General features: G+C 30.9%; 1 pseudogene; it reads left to right on the forward strand.

Annotated features, from left to right (window-relative positions):
- The first annotated feature begins 1,103 nt into the window (after window positions 1-1,103).
- Window positions 1,104-20,045, forward strand: part of LOC149533685 (ubinuclein-1-like) — a 39,892-nt pseudogene continuing 20,950 nt past the window's right edge.

A 20,045-nucleotide genomic window follows, 5' to 3' on the forward strand; every position in this document is an offset into this window, starting at 1 on the left:
TAAATCTTTATGTCTTGTGTTCTCTTCTGTGCAATCTATTATTCTCTGATATTAGTTATATTTGCATGTATCTGTTATTTCTATCTGGGGTTAATCCTAATAGAATTTCTCCTCATGGAAAAATATTATGAGGCTACATTTATCTAAAATTGGAGATAATGCTACACATTGGCTAGACAAATGCATATGTTTCTCCTACCCCTCCTATGACTTTAGAAGAGAGGGCACAAAAGAAAGAGCATAATAAACTGATGATCGAGATAACATCTACCCTGAATGATGTCAAGTTTAATGATATTAAGAACTATACTAATGCTAAAGAAATGTAGGATAAGTTGGTACTTGTACATGGTGGAGATGAGAATGTATCGAGAGAAAGAGTTGAGAATCTAAGAGGAAAATATGATGACATGAGAATGAAAAAAGGTGAAAATGATGTAAAATATATGAATTGAATCAAGAAAGTTGTGAATGAAATCAAAGCTTGTGGAGGAGTCATGAGTGATACTAAAGTTGTAAGTAAGGTTCTCATAACTCTCTTACATATCTAAGCTATAAAAGTATCTACAATTCAGGAAGTCAAAGCTATGCATGGTAATTTCCTTTCTCTTGATGATTTAGTTGGTCATTTGAATGTATCTGAATTTAAGAAATTTTGATATTAGTGATCCTACAGTTGAGAAGTAATTCAAGACTTCACTAACTATTGGGATTTTAAAGATAGAAAAGAAAAGATGAAAGTGAATCATAATCAAAAGATAATATGAATGAAATTGAGGCATCACTTACAAGGAGGTTACCAAGAGGTGAAGGTAAATTACCTTTGATATTTTTTATATATAATGAAGTAAGTCATATTTTTGCAAGATGTCCTAATCAGAGAATGAGTGATTGAAATAATAAAAAGGATCACAAATGCATAAAGAACAAAGATTACAAGGATAAAGGAAAGAAATAGTGTTATATTGTTGAAGAAAAATGCACTGAGTCAGATATTATAGATGAGAAAGATGGAGTAGAAGTTGTGTATGTTGATATTAAAGATGGACCTAATGAGAAAATGTATGAGGCTGATAAATCTATTGTTTCACATGTTAGTAAGAATGACGCATGGATCATTGAGAGTGGATGTTCACATCACATGTCTGGAGACATTGGTAAGTTTATAAACTTGAGGAATATGATGAAGGAACTCTTAAATTAGGAAACGATGTTATATGTCTAGTGAAAGGTAGAGGCTCATTGATGTTAAATGATAAAGTCAAATGTGATGATGCATATTGGATGCAAGGACTAAAATATAATCTGTTGAGTATTGATCAGTTGAGTAATATTGATCACAAGCTAGAATTTCAGAATGGGAAAGTCAAGATTTATGATTATGATGGAAATCTAATTGGCACTAGAGAGAAAACAAAAGGTAATCTATTTTATCTTGATATTATGGTTTATACTTTTTTTTTTCAAAAGTTGAAGATATGTGGTTGTGGCACAAGAAGTTATGTCATGTTAATTTTGAGAACATGGTTAAAGCCAGTAGAAAGAGAAGAGTTAGAGACTTACCTAATTTGCATAAACCTAAGAATGCTATGTGTAAACAATGTTAGCTTGGTACGATGACCAAGTCAAGATTTTAAAGTTAGACACATACATCTCATGATATATTGGAATTAGTGCATACAAAATTATTTGGACCAATGAGAGTAGAAAGTTATTATGGTGACAAATATTTCATATTGTTTGTTGATGATTATTCTAAGATGATGATTGTCATGTTTATGAAGTTAAAGTCAAAAAATCATGTTCATATGGTATAAAGGTAGAGTTGAAAAATAAACTGGTAAATAGTTGAAATGTTTGAGATCTGATAGAGATGGTGAGTTTATGATTGTTGAATTCATTAAATTTTGTGTTGATCATGGAATTAAGAGATAGTTGTTAGCACCGATGACACCACAACATAATGGGATTTTTGAGAGAAGGAAAAGGTCAATTTTGTATTGTACAAGAACACTGCTAATTAAAAAGGGAATTTCTCAAATGTTATGGAGATAAGCCATTAGCACTATAGTTTACACTCTCGATTGATTTCACATAAAGAAAGGAACAAACAGAGCACCTTAAGAATCCTAGTATGTTCATACACCTAATGTAATTTATTTCAAGATATTTTTAAGTAGATGTTGAATTCATTAAGATGCAAGGAATGGGAAATTTGATTCTAAAGGTGATTAAGGTATTGTCCTTGGTTATTGTTCTAAGAGAAAAGCCTATAAATGATTGAACAAGGCTACTAACACTATGACTAAAAGTGCAAATGTAAGAATTGATGAGTTTACAGATAAGAATGGTGAGGAAAGCAAAGGGAACCTGATGATTACAAAAAAATTGTGTATATATATGAAGATGCTTCTGATGTAATGCCTGAGAAATAGCAAAGAGACACTAAGAGTCAGCTTGTATTAGTTGAGCCATAGATAAAACAACCTAAGCATGAATGTTGAGCCCTAACTGAGTGAATATAATACTGGAAATATTACTAACAAAAAAGTACAAGTGGTGGAGATTTCTTCTTAGGAGAAGTTTGATTACATGGTTGAGAAAGAAATAGAGTTGCATAGCACAATCTAAAACTGAACTTGAGTATGTTGTTGCTACAAGTAACTATTCAAACATTTTTTGGATTAAGCAACTATTGGAAGGAATGCAAGAAGAAGTTATTGATCTTGTCACTATCTATTGTGATAACACTAGTACAATAAAAATATCCAAGAATCTAGTGATACATGAAAAAACCAAGCATATATCTATCAAGTATCACTACTTGAGAGAACAAGTACAAGAGAAGCAAGTGAAGCTTGAATATGTAAATACAAAGAGAACATTTTAGAAATATTTACTAAGTTATTTTCTAAGGATTATTTGAGTATCTAAGAGGTATGTTAGGGGTCCTTCTTTACCCAAGATTAACTTAACAAAGATGCATGTTTCATCAATTCATGGATGATTAGAACATATAAGTTTCACATTAAAACTTATAAGTTTCACATTAGAACTTATAATTATTATACATGCAAGGTACAAGGTGTAATATCATTAAAAGGTTTTATAAGTTTCACATTGGAACTTATATTTACCTTTGGCATTTTTGTCAAAGGGGGAGAGAATGACTAAAAGGGGAGAGAAGTAACAATTAGAGAAGTTGAATAGAAAAGTAAACCCAAAGGGGAAGAATTTGTATAGATTAAGCTATTGAAGATACATACCAAGTGAATATGATGCTAAAATATGTTGTAGAGAACTTGCATGAAGTCAAAGAGATGATAAAGTTATATTGATGTCAATGCATTACATTTTATTATCTTATGTGTAATGTTTTGTAATGTAAAATCTTATGTTTATGTGTTGTCATTAGTGCCAAAGGGGGAGATTATTAGCCCCATCTTATAATGTTTTTATTGTATGTAAAACAGTCATGTATGTTGCTATGTTTTCATTGATGTCAAGCCTTGGTTAGACATGATGCTAATTTAGTAGAGTACAAGATTATTGGATTGGTGAAGAGGATTTGAAGAAAGTGTGATGATGAAAGAAATAAGAAGTATGTCATTTAATGAGTACTTGAATGAGTTGAACTATGATAGTCTAATTTTGGTTTGATTATTTTACAATCATGTAATTTTGTGATTATATGATGAAGATTTCTTATATGTAAGACAGTTTGATCGGTGAAAGAATAAAAGCAGTATTTACCGAGCTACTATAGTTGTCACTAAGCACATGGAAAAGAAGAGTTAAAGTTTAGTGTTAATCAAGTAATTTTAGCATTAACTGAGTTATGTATTTCCCAAGTAAAGTTGTACCAATCTTAAACAAAAAGAGAAAGTTAAGAAAAGATTAATCTGAAGTTGACCTTTCATGAAACTTTAGAATGTTCAAGAAGTGCAATGGATAAAGTCAAAATAAGTTATAAGATCTATGGCTAGAGAAATGTATTGAAGATCTGATGAAGGGGATTTAACATAATGGAGATGATCACAAAGTTCAAGGTCTAACTATTTTCTAAGTGAATAAACTCATTGAATATGAGATCTATAAATGTGATTAAGTGAAAAAATCTAGAAAAGTATGGAATGATGAATTTACTTATTGAAGGAGATGAATGAGATATTTTTGGTTGGTGATAATGTGTTGATTGATGTTATTATGAGAATTGAAGTGGAAGAAGATAGAAGGTTAACCAATTAGAACAATAGTGTGAAGATCAAGCAAGAGGAAGTGCTAAGTGAAACTATTAGTGTGTGAATCAACCAGTAAAAGATCAAAAGGAAAAGATAGAGAAAAATAGAGATCTAAACAAGAAAGGTAGTGCTAAACCTAGAAGATCACTTGACTATTACTTTCTTACCATTTTAGTAGATAAAATCTCTTAATTGAGTGGACCTACGTCTTTCAAATCCTATATGGTATATCAATTAGTGATGTTTATAAGTCCTTTACAGTAGGCCACTCTTTATAAATGTCAAGGAATGAAAAGGTCTAGATGGTATTTGGTTGAAATCCTATAACTAGATCACACTAAAAATTTGCATGTAACCTTTAACAAGGTTGGCTCCTAATAATGTTTGCTTCAAAAGAGTGAAATATTCGGGTTGTTGGTTCCTAGGTGGTTTTTCCCTTTACAATATTTACATGGTAAATATTTGTGTCAAATGTGTGAATGCTTATGTGTTGTAAAGTTTATTTTCATGTTATTTGTTTAATGTTGCAACTTGGTGTAAGCTAAGTGATTACTCTAATACTCAGCATAAGTAAGGAACAATGAGATAATAGTTTGAAGTAAAGTTGTTATAAGTTTGATTTGAGAATGAAAAAAAATAGATCAAATATGAAATATAATATATTAATACAAGAGAGTTTTAAATGAAGTAAGTTACCATAAACATAAATCTAAAGAGAGATATTCCCAAAGATCAACACAAATAGGGACAAATAGATTTTGAAAGGGAAAGTCAAAGAAAACCCCTTGTGTAATATTAAAAATGAGGTCAAATCCTATGGGGAGAGAGAGAGAGAGAGAGAGAGAGAGAGCTAGCTCATTTACAATAACATCAATGTGATGTATAGAAGAAGAGTAGAATAATGAGAGAGAGACATCTCTTTTAAAGAGATGAGAATGGAGTTGCATGTGGTTACATGTGTAACTCCCATTTCTATGAAAGTCGCAATTCATAATAAGTGCGTGCAAAGTGTGAGGATCCTCTTAAGGAGGATAAAATATTTTTCTTATAAAAATAATTACAAAAATGATTTGTCCTCACATAGGGACAAGAGGAAAATAAAATGACATGTCCTTACACGTGTACTAGAGGAAAAAATACATGAGGGATACCTTGGTTTATCCCAAATTAAATAAATACAACCAAGAAAAGATTACAAATTCTAACATCCCCCCTTAATCTTTATATGGGGAGATTACATCAAAGGGTATTAAACCCAAATTTTGACAATGAAATTCAAATTTCTTTCTAGAAAGAGGCTTTGTCAAAATATCAGCAACTTGATCTTCCCCCTTGCAATAGATGAGGGACACTTTGTTTTTCTTCAATTTTCTCTCTAATAAAATAATGATGGAGACAAATATGCTTTGACTTTTCATGGTAGATAGGATTCTTTTCCAAGGCTATTGCACTTTGATTGTCACAATACAAAGGTATAGGTTCTTGGTGAGGTAGACCCAAATATTCAAGTATTCTTCTAATCCATGGAGCTTCTTTATATGCATTAGTACAACTTTTATATTCAGCTTTGATAGAGCATAGAGAAACATTTACTCATTTACAATAACATCAATATGATTTATAGAAGAAGAGTAGAATAATGAGAGAGAGGTGTCTCTTTTATAGAGATGAGAATGGAGTTGCATGTGGTTACATGTGTAAATCCCATTTTTGTAAAATTTTCCATTAATAATAAGTGTGTGCAAAGTGTCAGGATCCTCTTAAGGAGGATAAAATAATTTTCTTATAAAAATAATTTAAAAAATGATTTGTCCTCACACACGGACAATAGGACAATAAAATGGCATGTCCTCACTTGTGTACTAGAGGAAAAAATACATAAGGGATACCTTGGTTTATCCCAAATTAAATAAATACAACCAAGGAAAGATTACAAATTCTAACATCCCCCTTTAATCTTTACTTGGGGAGATTACATCAAAGGGTATTAAACCCAAATTTTGACAATAAAAAAAATTCTTTCTAGAAAGAGGCTTTGTTAAAATATCAACAACTTGATCTTCACCCTTGCAATAGATGAGGGACACTTATTTTTCTTCAATTTTCTCTCTAATCAAGTAATGGTGGAGAGAAATATGCGTTGACTTTGCATGGTAGATAGGATTCTTTTACAAGGCTATTGCACTTTGATTGTCATAATACAAAGGTGTAGGTTCTTGGTGAGGTAGACCCAAATCTTCAAGTATTCTTCTAAGCCATAGAGCTTCTTTGTATGCATTAGTAAAACTTTTATATTTAACTTCGATAGAGCATAGAGAAATAAAGGTTCCTTTCTTACTTTTTCGAGATATAGCACCTGAACCAACAAAGAAACAATAACTACAAGTAGGTTTCCCATCATTGGGGTCTCCACCCAAATCCATGTCACTAAATCCTTGTAAAGTAAAATTAGAATTTGCATCATAAAATAAACCAGTATTAAGAGTTTCTTTGACATATCTTAAAATTCTTTTAGCAACTTTTAAATGTGTTTTTTGAGGTTTGGACATAAATCTTGAAACTAAACCAACACTATAAGCAATGTCAAGTCTAGTAAGAGTGAGATAATTCAAACTTCTTATAAGTTGTATATAAGAAGTAGCATCAACAAATAGAGTGTTTGTATCAACCATTAACTTAGTTCCTAAATCACATGGAATAGAAACATGGTTAAAATCATTCATTTGAAACTTGTCCAAAAGATCTTGAGCATACTTGCTTTGAGAAAAACAAAATACCTTATGTGTTTACCATATTTGGATTCATAAGAAATAATACAAAATTCCTAAATCAGTCATTTGATTTATTTTTATTAAGTTGAAACTTAATATTAGAAATTAAAGTTTTAGAACTTGAAATCCTTTTCTTCTTAATAACCATTGGTCTTACAATATATGGCTATCTAATAATTATATTCTTATGAACTCTTGACCTTTATGTAACAATAAGGGATGGCTATCTAATAGGTGGTATTGCCACATTTTCTTAAGTACATTAGACATCCATGTCTCATAATTCATGACCCAAGAATGTATAGTATCCTATGAGTTCATACTACAATACTTTATGTTCTAAAATGAGTTAAGAATGTGTTTAGAAATTTTGGTGTTACCCTGGCAATGTTTTCAAACATTTGTAATAAATAAACATGCTATAATTAACCTTATAACTATGTTTTTAATTCCTAGGATGCCAGACACTAATTTTGGAAAATGGGTTTATCTTGAACAGTGAATTATATTGTGCTTATATAAATTTAATGGTCTTGCCCAATACTAGAGTTATGCACTAGAGAAATATAGGTTTCCTATTTTTTTGGAAAGTTCTCTTCCTTTCACCATCGAGATGAAATATTTAAGTGATTTTTAACACACCTATCCTTAGTGTTGTATCCTTTTTCTCAGAGTTGGGATTTTGTGATTCGAATATATTCTCCTTGAAAAATCTCATATTGGGAACTTATGGAGTGCTCTACTCTTTTCTAATCTTCATGCATGAGGAGGCATCTTAAAGATTACAAGGCAATAAGGTTTAGGAAGTTTCATGTTTTCATTGTTCTTGTTTTTCCTTAAGCATAATAGGCCCTAGAGCTCCCAATGTATCAACCCAGGGCTCTTATACCAAATGTAATGCCCCACCAGGTAAATTTTGGTGAGTGATTTTTTTTTAACATCTTTACTTGATAATTTCTCTTTGATAGGTTCCCTAATGCCATCTTTAAACAACATTACTTTAAAAAAATATATAATATTTTATCCTTGCTTCTTAAGTTAATCCATCTATTAGTGTATGTCAACTTATAATTTGATATGTTATTCATCCTAATATCCATTTACAAAGTTGGAACTAATGTCGTAATGCTTACAATCAAATGTATAAACTTAACATGTAATAAAGATACATGAAATAGATTTGAGCCACTAACCATACATGTAAACCAAATCATAGATTGTTCATTTGATAACATTATTGAGCACACAATTCTTTTATTCATAATACATTCATCTAACACAAGGAAATATACAATGTCATGGCATCATCATAACTTCATTTATCCTTTGAAATAATACAATATGTTCACATTTCCCTTTATTTCTCCTAGAGATACCCTTTTACCATTTTACATAGCTTTCCATTTTATGATACATATACATATGAGCTTTTACTTTCTTCAAGATTTTATATTACAATATTACACAAATTTATTCCAAGATATGCAATATATATGGACGTCAAGTTATAATCTTTGAATGCTACTCAACAAGGATTCATATAGTGTCATCCATGAAAATTCAAATAGTGCCTCGCAATATTTTTCTACCCAACCATGTAGAGCCATAAAATGTCCACTCCTCTGAGCAAGGAGATAAGACCATGATCCACGTAGGCTCTAAGGTAATCTAAGGGTTATACCCCAAAGTCAAAGTACAAAGGTAACATAAGGCCCCACAAAAGAACAATGCTCAAAATGAAATCACAAAGAAAATGGACAAGAAAAGGCAAAAGAAGTGTGAGGGGTTCAAATGCATCTAGATGATTGTCATTGTACCTTTCAAGGTTTTTAGATCAACCTCTCGGGCTTGAGGTCATCCTATCGCACAAAATGTATTTTTCCTGAGTACTCCAACAAGGATAGGCATGACCAAGTAATGTTTGGATCGTCTAGTTGGGTTAGGGACCTATAAGATATTCAAGATGTCCCTTCCCTCAGTACCCCAACAATACTACCACAATTATATTATATAGTGTGTGAATCCCAAAACCCAACCCATAAGTTCATTTATTATGATGTTATCACTTGTTAACTAACTCATGAATGGAACCAACCTACGTAGGGCTCTAGCTTCCAAACATAGGATCCTTGATAGCCACTTCCTATAACACCCCGCTTGAGAACCCAAGAGAAATAAATCTAACATGATTCAACATCTACTGGACTTTTTTTTTTTTAAGTTTAACCAACACAAGATAACAATGTGGAAGCAATATACACGTACAAATCAAATACACATAAGCAATTACAAATATAGTTCCCATTTGTTGAGGGTTCCTTCATGTTGAGCCACGTTAAGAAGTTTATATTAATAAGTTTAAGTCTCAAGTACAATCTCATAATCGCAATGAAATAACAGATACATCATCTCATAAGAAAAATCATAAATACATCTGACACAATACATCTAATGAATAACATCCATTACACATTTAATAGGGTATGCAATAATAGATACAAGTATATCCAAATACAAGATACATGTTAACATGTATACATCAACTAAATAGAAGTCTCCAAGATATGAATAAGAATGATAAAGGGTACAATTACACCAATGAGCATCCAACATCTATGAATCTAAGAGGGACCCAAATGGTAAGAAGACACTACCTCCCAGTTCAACTTGGTCATCTAGTCAAGTTCTCACTCCCACTATGTAGGGAATATAATGAATGATCCACAAATGAATATCAAACCATAAAACAATCCTAGGCAAAGAATTTTGATAGCCAAATGTATCGCAAGGGTAATAAAATGCCAAAGAAGGAAAGACAATCCAAATAAAAAAGATAATCTAATACCATCACCACATGCCATGTGTCAACATAAAAATACCAAGTATAAATCAATTATAAAAAATCAAGAGATAACATCAATGAAAGATATCAACTTCAAGTCTAAAGTCACATATCAAAAGTACAAAAAACAACAGATCACCAACTATCATCAATGAAAGTAAATCATCAATAATAAATACATCCAACAATAAGCACACCACAAGAGGTAAATAAAAAATCTATGGAGGAGACTTAGGCTGCATACTAGGGAGTGTCATCACATGGTCAAACTACTTGAGTTACCCTGGACTAGTCTCTCGTTAGACCTCAGACCCTCAAGCATTGAGTTATCTTAGACTGGTCACTCTAGACCTCGAACCCTCAACATGACACATGCAAAACCATAATACCCTCTCATGAACATGAGGAAAACTAGTCATATATGTCAGTAGGTATCATCTCATTCCCATCCTTAACCTATATAAGTGCTCAAGACATAGGCGAGGCAATATCTCTAACTTATCTTTTTAATGTGTGTCTAAATATTTTAAATTACTATGTTATCACTTGTTACACAACTTACAATGAGTTACCCTAGTAGCCACTTTGGGCCCTGGGCCCCATTGTAAGCCACTTCCATAGACAAACACCTAGATTACTTTCCCAAAACTCAAAAACTACAATTGTGTCCCATACCACAAAAGTAATATGTATCGAATTTGGTTCCTTAATAGGCAACCCAAAAATAACATTGGTTCTCAAAACCCAAGTTCTCATAAATGCTCATCAAAAGATACCTCTTAAAATAAATCTCAATTTGAATCATAAAATACATCATGACATCCAGTCAAATAATTATAAAAGAAATCTCATAAAAATGTCTCTAGTGCACATCCTAACTTGGACAAGTAAACAATCCACAAAGAAAACCATCACACAAATAAACATCACAAGACTATAAATAGAATATTTAAGAAAACACATAGTTTTCAGCCATATGGTTTAATTCCATCAATTTCTCTTGTTTAGTTTGGGTCATAAAGACGTGTTGAACAATTAGGTAAGAACATACATGTTAATACAAATTGTTATGCTAATATATTTATTTAAATAAATAAATATTTAAATGTCAAATCTCTTTTGTGCATGTATAATATCATGCAACATTATCATGTTATTAATTTAAATAATCTTGAATCATAAATGATTTAATTAATAACATAAATGTATATTATTAGATTAAATATTAATATCAATTTCATTTCTAAAATATTAATTTGATTTCTATTTAAGTACAATATTAATGAATTTTATCAAGTTTCCACAATCCATTTTTACATGTAATTTGGTGTATAATTTTTTAGCATCAATGTTTTGGATCACACTCTATGATACATCATCAGGATGAGAGAATGCAAGAATAGAATGGTAAAATATGTAGACTGACCCTTACTCATGTAGAATAAAAGAAGGGTAAGGTAAGCACTCAAACTGAGGAGCATAAGGAAAAGGTCAAAAACTAAAAAAGAAATAAAAGAAATAAAGGAACATAAAGAAAGGAAGACAAGGGCCTAAAGTGAAAAATAGAAAATAAAAACCCACCACACCAAAAAGATACAATTACAACATAACTCAAGAAAAAGTATAACCTATGTGTGCAATGTGTATATGTATAATATTAGAATAAGGTATGAATCTGATATGTATATGATCTATAATCTAAAACTAGTTAAAGCTATGTATATACAAAGTGAGTATGTATGATAAGCTTTAAAATCTCTATCAAAAAATATAATTATATGAAAATAATAATAATAATAAATTATATATATAAGAGGTTATATACTTTAATTTAGAACTTTAATAACATGATCTATTATATATGCAAGTTCTAAATAAAGAGTGTGTTAAGTTCTTGAAAATTTAATATGTATATAAGGGAGACTTGCATATGTAAGTTCTAAATAAAGAATATGTTATGCATGAGGCTATATTCTTTATTTAGAACTTACACTTATGTACGTTCTAAATAAAGAATATGTTATTAAGGAAGCTATGTTCTTTATTTAGAACTTACACTTATAAAGAATATAATATATAAGAGGGCATATGCTAAATTTAGAACTTGTGTGTGTGTGTGTGTGTGTGTGTATAGAAGTACATAAATGTGTGTGTGTAAGAAAGATGTATAGTGGAGTGTATATGTATAGTACAGTGTATATATGTATGTGAGAGGTATGTGAGTGTGTGTGTGTGTGTGTGTGTGTGTACATGGGAGTAAATAAATAGATACCTACATATCATCACGAATAATATATAGCCAAGTGTGCACAAGTGTGTGCAATTATATGTGTATCTTTAGGGCCGAGATTATACAAGCACAAAAAAGCAATTAAATGAATAGAAAATAATGTAAGCCTAAGAACACAAAAATGAAACAAATACAATGGCAAGACCAAAGTGAGAGAAGGGCCTGAGGAAGTGATGAAAAACACCCATCACCAAGAAGCGCAAAGAAAGGAAAAAGAAAAAATAAAACCAAAGAGGAATTTAGAGAAACAATAGGTGATGATAACCCCAGACAGAGGTTACCCAAACAAGAATGGGGGTCCTAGAGGTTACAACCAAGAGAAGAAGAGGCCAAGAGGGACCTCAAGAAGAAATAACAACACAACATGAACTAAAAGAAGCAGACATGGAGGAAGGAGCAAGGGAGCACGCAAGGCACGGGGAGACAACCACAGAGGAAAGACTAATTGGAAGGTGACAAATAGAGGAGGACCAACAAGGTAACAAGACTAACTGGGGGCTATGAGGGTTGGATAGAATTATGGTTGATGGAGGTTGTTAAGCATACTTAATAGAGGTTTCAATGATAGGTTTATGGACCAACCATCATCTCTATTGAGGTTCCTGAGATGGTACTTGATTTCAATGGCTTCGTTGAACTTTCTCTTGAAACAGTTATCCTGCTTGGAGAGGATTTGTGTGCTTTCCAAACATATGTGATGTTTGGTAGTAGAGGAATGCTCAACTAAAGTTTATTTTTGGGTCCTCTCATGCTTGATGTCAACACCATGCTCACAAATTCTAGTGTTGAAGGCCCAACCTATTTCCCCAATGTAGGGAACACTACATGAGCATGAGATCTTGTAGACTTCAGAGTCTAGAAGTGGATCTTTAGAGTCTTTGAGCAACGAAAGATGATTTTTAAGCCTCGAGAGCAGTTTGAAAGCAACGCGGAGGCCTTTTTCGAATAAGATTTTGGCAATCTTCTGGGAGATGCCATCAACAAAAGGTAGGGTGGTTGTTCTGGGAGCAAGGTCTAAAGAAGGTTTAGTATTAGCCAAAGAATGATAGAAGGATTCAGCTTGATTAAGAGCCTCCAAGATTTGTTTATGCAAATAGCCATTTAATCTAAAGACCTGGCAAAGATGGGAAAGCTCTAGGTTTAAGTTGTCTACATCACAAATTCTATGTGCCCTTAGCGCTAAGGTTTTAAGGGTGCCCACTTTTTGGCTAGGTTGATGGTGTGTGGACGAGTGGAGGTATAGGTCAATGTGGGTGGTCTTACAATATACACCTCTTCCAAGGGTGCTATCAAACTTCCTGATGAGAAGGACATCAAGGAAGTGTAATTGATTGTCCAACTCAAGCTCCTTGGTAAAGGAAATGTTTTTAGCCACGTTGTTGATGCACATGAATCTCTTCCAACTTGTCAAGCCCATGTGGCCAGCAAATATTGGTATCATCAACATATGGCTTGCATCATCTAGGTTTGAGGGGAAAGGAATGAATGATTATCTCCTCAAAATGCTCTATGTAGAGGTTGGCAATAACAGAGAGAGGGGGGAACCCATTTTTACCATTTTATTCTTGCATTCTCTCATCCTGATGATGGTTCACAGAGTGTGATCTGAAACATTGATGCTAAAAAATTATACACACAATTGAATCTAGAAATAGATTACATACAATATTAATATTTGCTTTTCTTTTAATTCATAATGCAACTAGAGATAACTCAAACTTGAAATTATAATTTTAAGTAAGTTATCTAAAATTTCTCTCATAATATTAGATATTAATAACTAGAGGATTATATAATGAACTCCACTGTAAATTCTCTTAAAATATAACTAAATCGCAATTATATATTTATTCATTTATAACTCCACTTGTATTAATAAATATAAAACAAGTTATAACCCACTAAGAATTTTTAAAAGAGTCAATATTAAAAATCTACTTATAAGAAAATAAGTAGTATTTATTATTTAATTTTTAAAATAAATAAATAATAATTTTAAATTTTTTAATTTTCAAAAATAATAATTTATCATATTTTTTTTCTTTTTTTAATTTATTAAAATTCAAAAATTATATTATATTTTTATAAAATTAAAATAAATATGCAATTAGTATTTTCTCACGCCTTTGATCTCTCAAATCATGGATCCATAATATACTTAGTTTTCTATTTTTAGTATATTTCTTTTCACATGCATGTATAATTTTAATTACAACATGTTTTCCTATCAATTAATCCTTTGCTTTTCCAATAAATTTTGCAACCAAATTATTTTAGTTATAAGAAGAATGTTTATCTTTATTTAAGAAATTCATGATAATCACATGGTTCTAATGTCAAATTTAAAGTTAAAACCCTAGTTGTTCAATTTGTTATTTTTTTCCAATTTTCTATAATTCAATTTTCTTTATATTAGAAAGGGTTTTAAGGGAATACAGTCATAATAATTTTTTAGCTTTTTCTACAATTTTCCTCAGTCAAGTTTTCTTCATCAATAAGTTTTTATTTTTAAAATCTACAACATAATTCTTTATCCAAAAATTAATAAAATAAATTAATAAGCATTATGTAAACACCTAGGAAGACACGAAGTAGGCAGATCTTTCTATAAAATTCTACAATGGGTTTCCAAACCAGACTTCAAAATAACATCTAAAATTTGAGACAATCTGTGAACGCTTGCAAATCAAAACCCTCTAAAACTTTCAACAATTTTTTTGATTCAATTTTGAATTTCGCTCTCCAAAACCTGTGTGTCCCTCAAATGAACTACAAACCCTCTAATAAAGAATCATAACCCTAACTAGGGTTTCTATTCCCCCATATTTCAAAAGCCACTAACTTTATTAAAAATATTAATGTTTTAATTGTTTAATTCTTTAATACACTCTTAAAAAACTTTTTAATTGAAATTTTCTTTTCCTCCACTTTATTAAATAGTGCAAACACTATTTAAAGCCTAGTTTATTATTTAAATTAATAACAATAACTAAAGCTCATTGTTTAAATGCAACTCTAATTTAATAATTATTAATTAAATATTTATAATAAAGCAATATTAAATCTTTTAATTCTTTTTTAATCTAACTTTTCAAATTAAATTTTTAAATTAAATCTTTTAAATTGAAGTACATATTTAATAAATTTCTAATTAATTAAATATCATCATATTTTAATTTCTCTTTAACCAATTTTTAAAATTAGACTTCCAAATTAAGTCTTTTAAAATAAAGCACAGATTTAATTAATTAAATATTCTCATATTTTAATATTTTCTTTTTAATCAAATAATATTTAATAACTCTTAATATTATATGATTAACGCAAATATTATAATTAAACTATTTACCAAATAAATCACATAGCCAAATCAACATAAAATCAACATAACCAAAACTGACCAAAACTCAGAATTAAACAACATAGGCAAAGATAAACTCATAGGTTTAAAAAGGGTGGAAAGTCATATACATGTCCTCCTTATCAAGACAAGTAATTAGGCTATGGTTGGGATTGGACCTAAACATTATCTTCTTGTTCTTACCATTGAATATCCTAACAATTCAGGGAAGTCGATGCCCAATACTTGCAAATATGTATAAAAGATGACCATGTACATGAGCATACATATCTAATCTAAACATGTAATAGCAGGGAGTGGTACATCGTGTAGATCTCAACTAACAAGTGCCTACAACTCCCTCCCTCAACCATATCAAGCATGTCAAACATAAATATAAAATAGACACACATCATACACATGCAAGTATGGGGTAAGTATAATAATAAATCCTAAATATAAATAACATCATATTTTAACATGAATATATCATCATCATGAAGACATAATAAACATCTTTCTAAGACACATCGTATGGCATTATCATAAAAGTAATTTCATTAACTAATTAAGAGCAATTAAAGCATCATCAATGCAAGTAGGAAATTGTTGCAACCTAACATAATCAATTACTCAACATCTCAAAGTATTGCATTTCAAATATCAAATAAGAGTTAACACATCTATAGAAGAGTCATATAGAATAACAACTAATTCTGCAATGATAGAAAAAGAGGGGTATTCAATCCTCCCCGCTTAAAACAAGCTTACTCCTGGAAGTCGGCTATCACTACTAAGATAACAAAGGTGAAATATATTGTAACAAAATAGCATTTGAAACACCAAGTTGTATGAATCCAAGTTTTATTGTTCATAGTTCTATTGTTTCCAATTTTATTGTTTATATTTTATGTTGATAATTCTTGTTGTTTAATCTTGTTGCAAGTTTAACTACTTGTTAACTAATGACACACAATATGCCTAAAGTCCCCAATGTTGAAACTAGGCTCTGATACTAGATGCAATGCCTCGCTCAGAAACCCAAGAGAAATAAACCTAACATGATTCAATGTTTATTAGACTATTTTTAAAAAAAATTAATAACACAAAATAACAATGTGGAAACAATATACACATATACATCACATACACATAAGCAATTATATGAATATTTAATATTATGAGAGAAATTGTAGATAGCTCAATTAAAATTATAATTTCAAGTTTGAGTTATCTCTAGTTGCACTGTGAATTAAAGGAAAAGTAAATATTAATATTATACTTAAATAGAAGTCAAATTAATATTTTAGAAATAAAATTGATATTAATATTTAATCTAATAACATACATTTATGTTATTAATTATATCGTTTATGATTTAAGATTATTTAAATTAATAATATGGTAATGTTGCATGATATTTTATTTGCACATAAAGATTTGACATTTAAATATTTATTTATTTAAATAAGTATATTAGCATAACGATTTGTATTAACATGTATATTCTTACCTTATTGTTCAACACATCCTTATGACCAAACTAAACAAGAGAAATTGATGAAATTAAACCATATGGCTGAAAACTATGTGTTTCTTAAACATTCTATATATGGGCTTGTTGTTTATTTGTGTGATGGTTTTCTTTGTGGTTTGTTTACTTGGCCAAGTTAGGATGTGCACCAAAGGCATTTTTTTGAGATTCCTTTTATAATTATTTGACTAGAAGTCATGACGTATTTTATGATTCAAAATGAGATTTATTTTATGACATATCTTTTGATGAGCATTTATGAGAGCCTGGGTTTGAGAACCAAATTTATTTTTAGGTTGCCTATTAAGGAACTAAATTCGATCAATATTACTTTTGTGGTATGGGATGCAATTGTGATTTGTGAGATTTGGGAAGGTAGTCTAGGTGCTTGTCTATGAGAGTGGCTTGCAATGGGGGCCAGGGTCCAAAGTGGTTGCTAGGGTAACTCATTATAAGTTGTGTAACAAGTGATAAAATAATAATTTTAAATATTTAGACACACATTAAAAACATAGGTTGGAGATATTGCCTCACTTATTCTTGGAGTGCTTGTATAGGCTAAGGATGGGAATGGGATGATACTTACTGATAGGTATGGCTAGTTTTCCTCATCTTCATGAGAGGGTAGTATGGTTCTGCATGTGTCAAATTGAGGGTCTAGGGTCGAGACTGACCAGTCCATGGTAGCTCAATGCTTGAGGGTATGGGGTCTAATGAGAGACTAGTCCATTGTAACTCAAGTAGTTTGACCATGTGATGATACTTCCTAGTATGTATCCCAAGTCTCCTCCATATATTTTATGTTTGCCTTTGGTGGTGTACTTATTGTTGGATGTATTTATTGCTGATGACTTACACTAGTACATTTGACCCCATTTTAGACCAAACTTTTTGACCATCTATTAAAATGTTTTAGATTGGTCAGAATATGAAAGGAAAAAATATCTTTTTTTTAAATCCATGCCCATGTTGGTCGAAAGTGTTGGTTGAAATTTTGACCAACACAAGCTTAACATGTTAAAATAAAAAAAGGGCAAGTTAATGTTTATTGTTATGTTTCACAAAGTGCGCGCGGAAGTTACACAAGCATTCCATTTGGAGTGTGGGAGCTACAAGAGCACCTAGCAGCTTATATCTATTCATAAATCTGGTCTCAGAGGGTTGCAAGTATGTGTGTGAGTCCATGCATGAGTGTCCCTTAGAATCTCCTCAAAAGACCTCTCCATTGAATTCCTACTATCAAGATCATCCATGGGAATATTGGTGCCCCCAAATATCTCCTAGTTCAAGAAATCCACCTCCCTATCATCCATGCTAGCCATTCATCAATCACTCAGCCTAAAAAATAAAAACTTCCTAATAGAACAAAGATTTAGCAATCAAGGATTTATCAAATACTCACTTAGTAGAAAAAAACTTTCTGCCCCTCAAAACCCCAATTTGAACTCTGAGGATCCAACATGATCCCATCAATGTTCAAAAATTGTCCAACTCTTTACACAAAATCTTTCTAACAAAGCAAAAAATAAGGCAACTTGGACCTATCAAACTCGACCATTTTGGTCTCTGTCTGCTTTCTTTTTTTTGCTATGTTTTCACTCTTTTGATGTTTTTCCTGCATAGAATATTAGTTGTTGATGTGAGCAATGCAAAAAACCTTGAAAATAGCTATGCCCACAAAAAAATCTAATGTTTACTCTTAAGATTTAAGATACCTTCCATTCCTTGTAGTCAAGATGAAATACAAACTGTGAATCTTCAAAGCCTACTAATCTAGGTTCAACTATTGGAGCATTCCTAGGAACTATAAGTGTGCAAATTTATAAGGGCTATCAAGAAAGGTAACATAAGTCCAATAGAAATGTTAAAAGACCTATAAAATTTGATGCCAACTGTGAGGAAACTAGTCTATGTCAATTTTATGGTAGATTAGACTTATACAATTACTATTTGTTATGAAATGTTTAACATTTGAATTTTGAAGGGAAGGAATATTGTATCTATTATCCTTTCAATAAATAAGTAGCTTTATTATGATAAGGTAAATTATTCAATTCCTGTTAGGTGTATAATCTTTACATTTGAATTTTGTGTGATCAGGAAAATTATAATGAATATCCATTTGTATGAAATATAGTAAGCATGAAATTTATATTGATCATTCTAAGTTCTAATTGATTTCTAAATGTGCATGAGTTCAAAACACATGAAATAGAAAGAATTTTCTACTCATCATTTGTATATGCATTAGCATGATAATAGAGTTCCTAAGATGGCAATGGCATGTCATTTACTTCTTATCACATTCCTTTATGTTGTAGGCTACAGCTGGAAATTCCCTTTTGTAGAAGGGTCCAATTTCTCCTCCTATTAATCAATTCAGTGTTGTTATTGAGAAAATTGAACAATTGTATAAGGTAATCCATACCTTTGTTTTTTGCCATATCTCAATTAATAGTGAACTTCCTTTGTTTAATATATGGAAAGTGGAAAAGCACTTTCAAGGAGGTAACTACAAAACGACTAGCCCTAATTTTTTAGGTTATATTATTTGTATTGAGGAAGGGGATGATTTTATTATTGACGAATGAAATTAGTTAGAGATCTTGTTTCATGTATTTTCTGGGAGTACAGTAGATTATAATATTAAATGAGATACTTTATCTCTTGGTTTATTCAACCATGAAGCATTAGTATTTTGTTTCTTAGCTAAAGAATCTTGTCATTGTGTGACAGAATCAATAGGTTTTCATGGTAAGACATTTATTATAAATGCAATGATTTGATGTTTCCTATCCAGGTTCTAGTGAAAATCAAGTATATTTATCATTTGTAATTTTGTAGGGAGATGAGAGTAGTGAGGAAGAATAGCTTGATAAGGGTCTAGATGATGACCAGTATGACACAAAGGACTCATTTATAGATGACACAGAACTAGTGTATATATTGATCATTATTCCATCTCTTAAGCATTTCTTAGGTTTTTTGGGGGAAATAGAAACATTGTTGTCTAGTCTTTGACTTTTA

The sequence above is a fragment of the Cupressus sempervirens genome, chromosome 10 (assembly GCF_028749045.1).
Source record: "Cupressus sempervirens isolate cs-2001-9-10 chromosome 10, ASM2874904v1, whole genome shotgun sequence".
In the NCBI taxonomy this organism is placed as follows: Eukaryota; Viridiplantae; Streptophyta; class Pinopsida; order Cupressales; family Cupressaceae; genus Cupressus; species Cupressus sempervirens.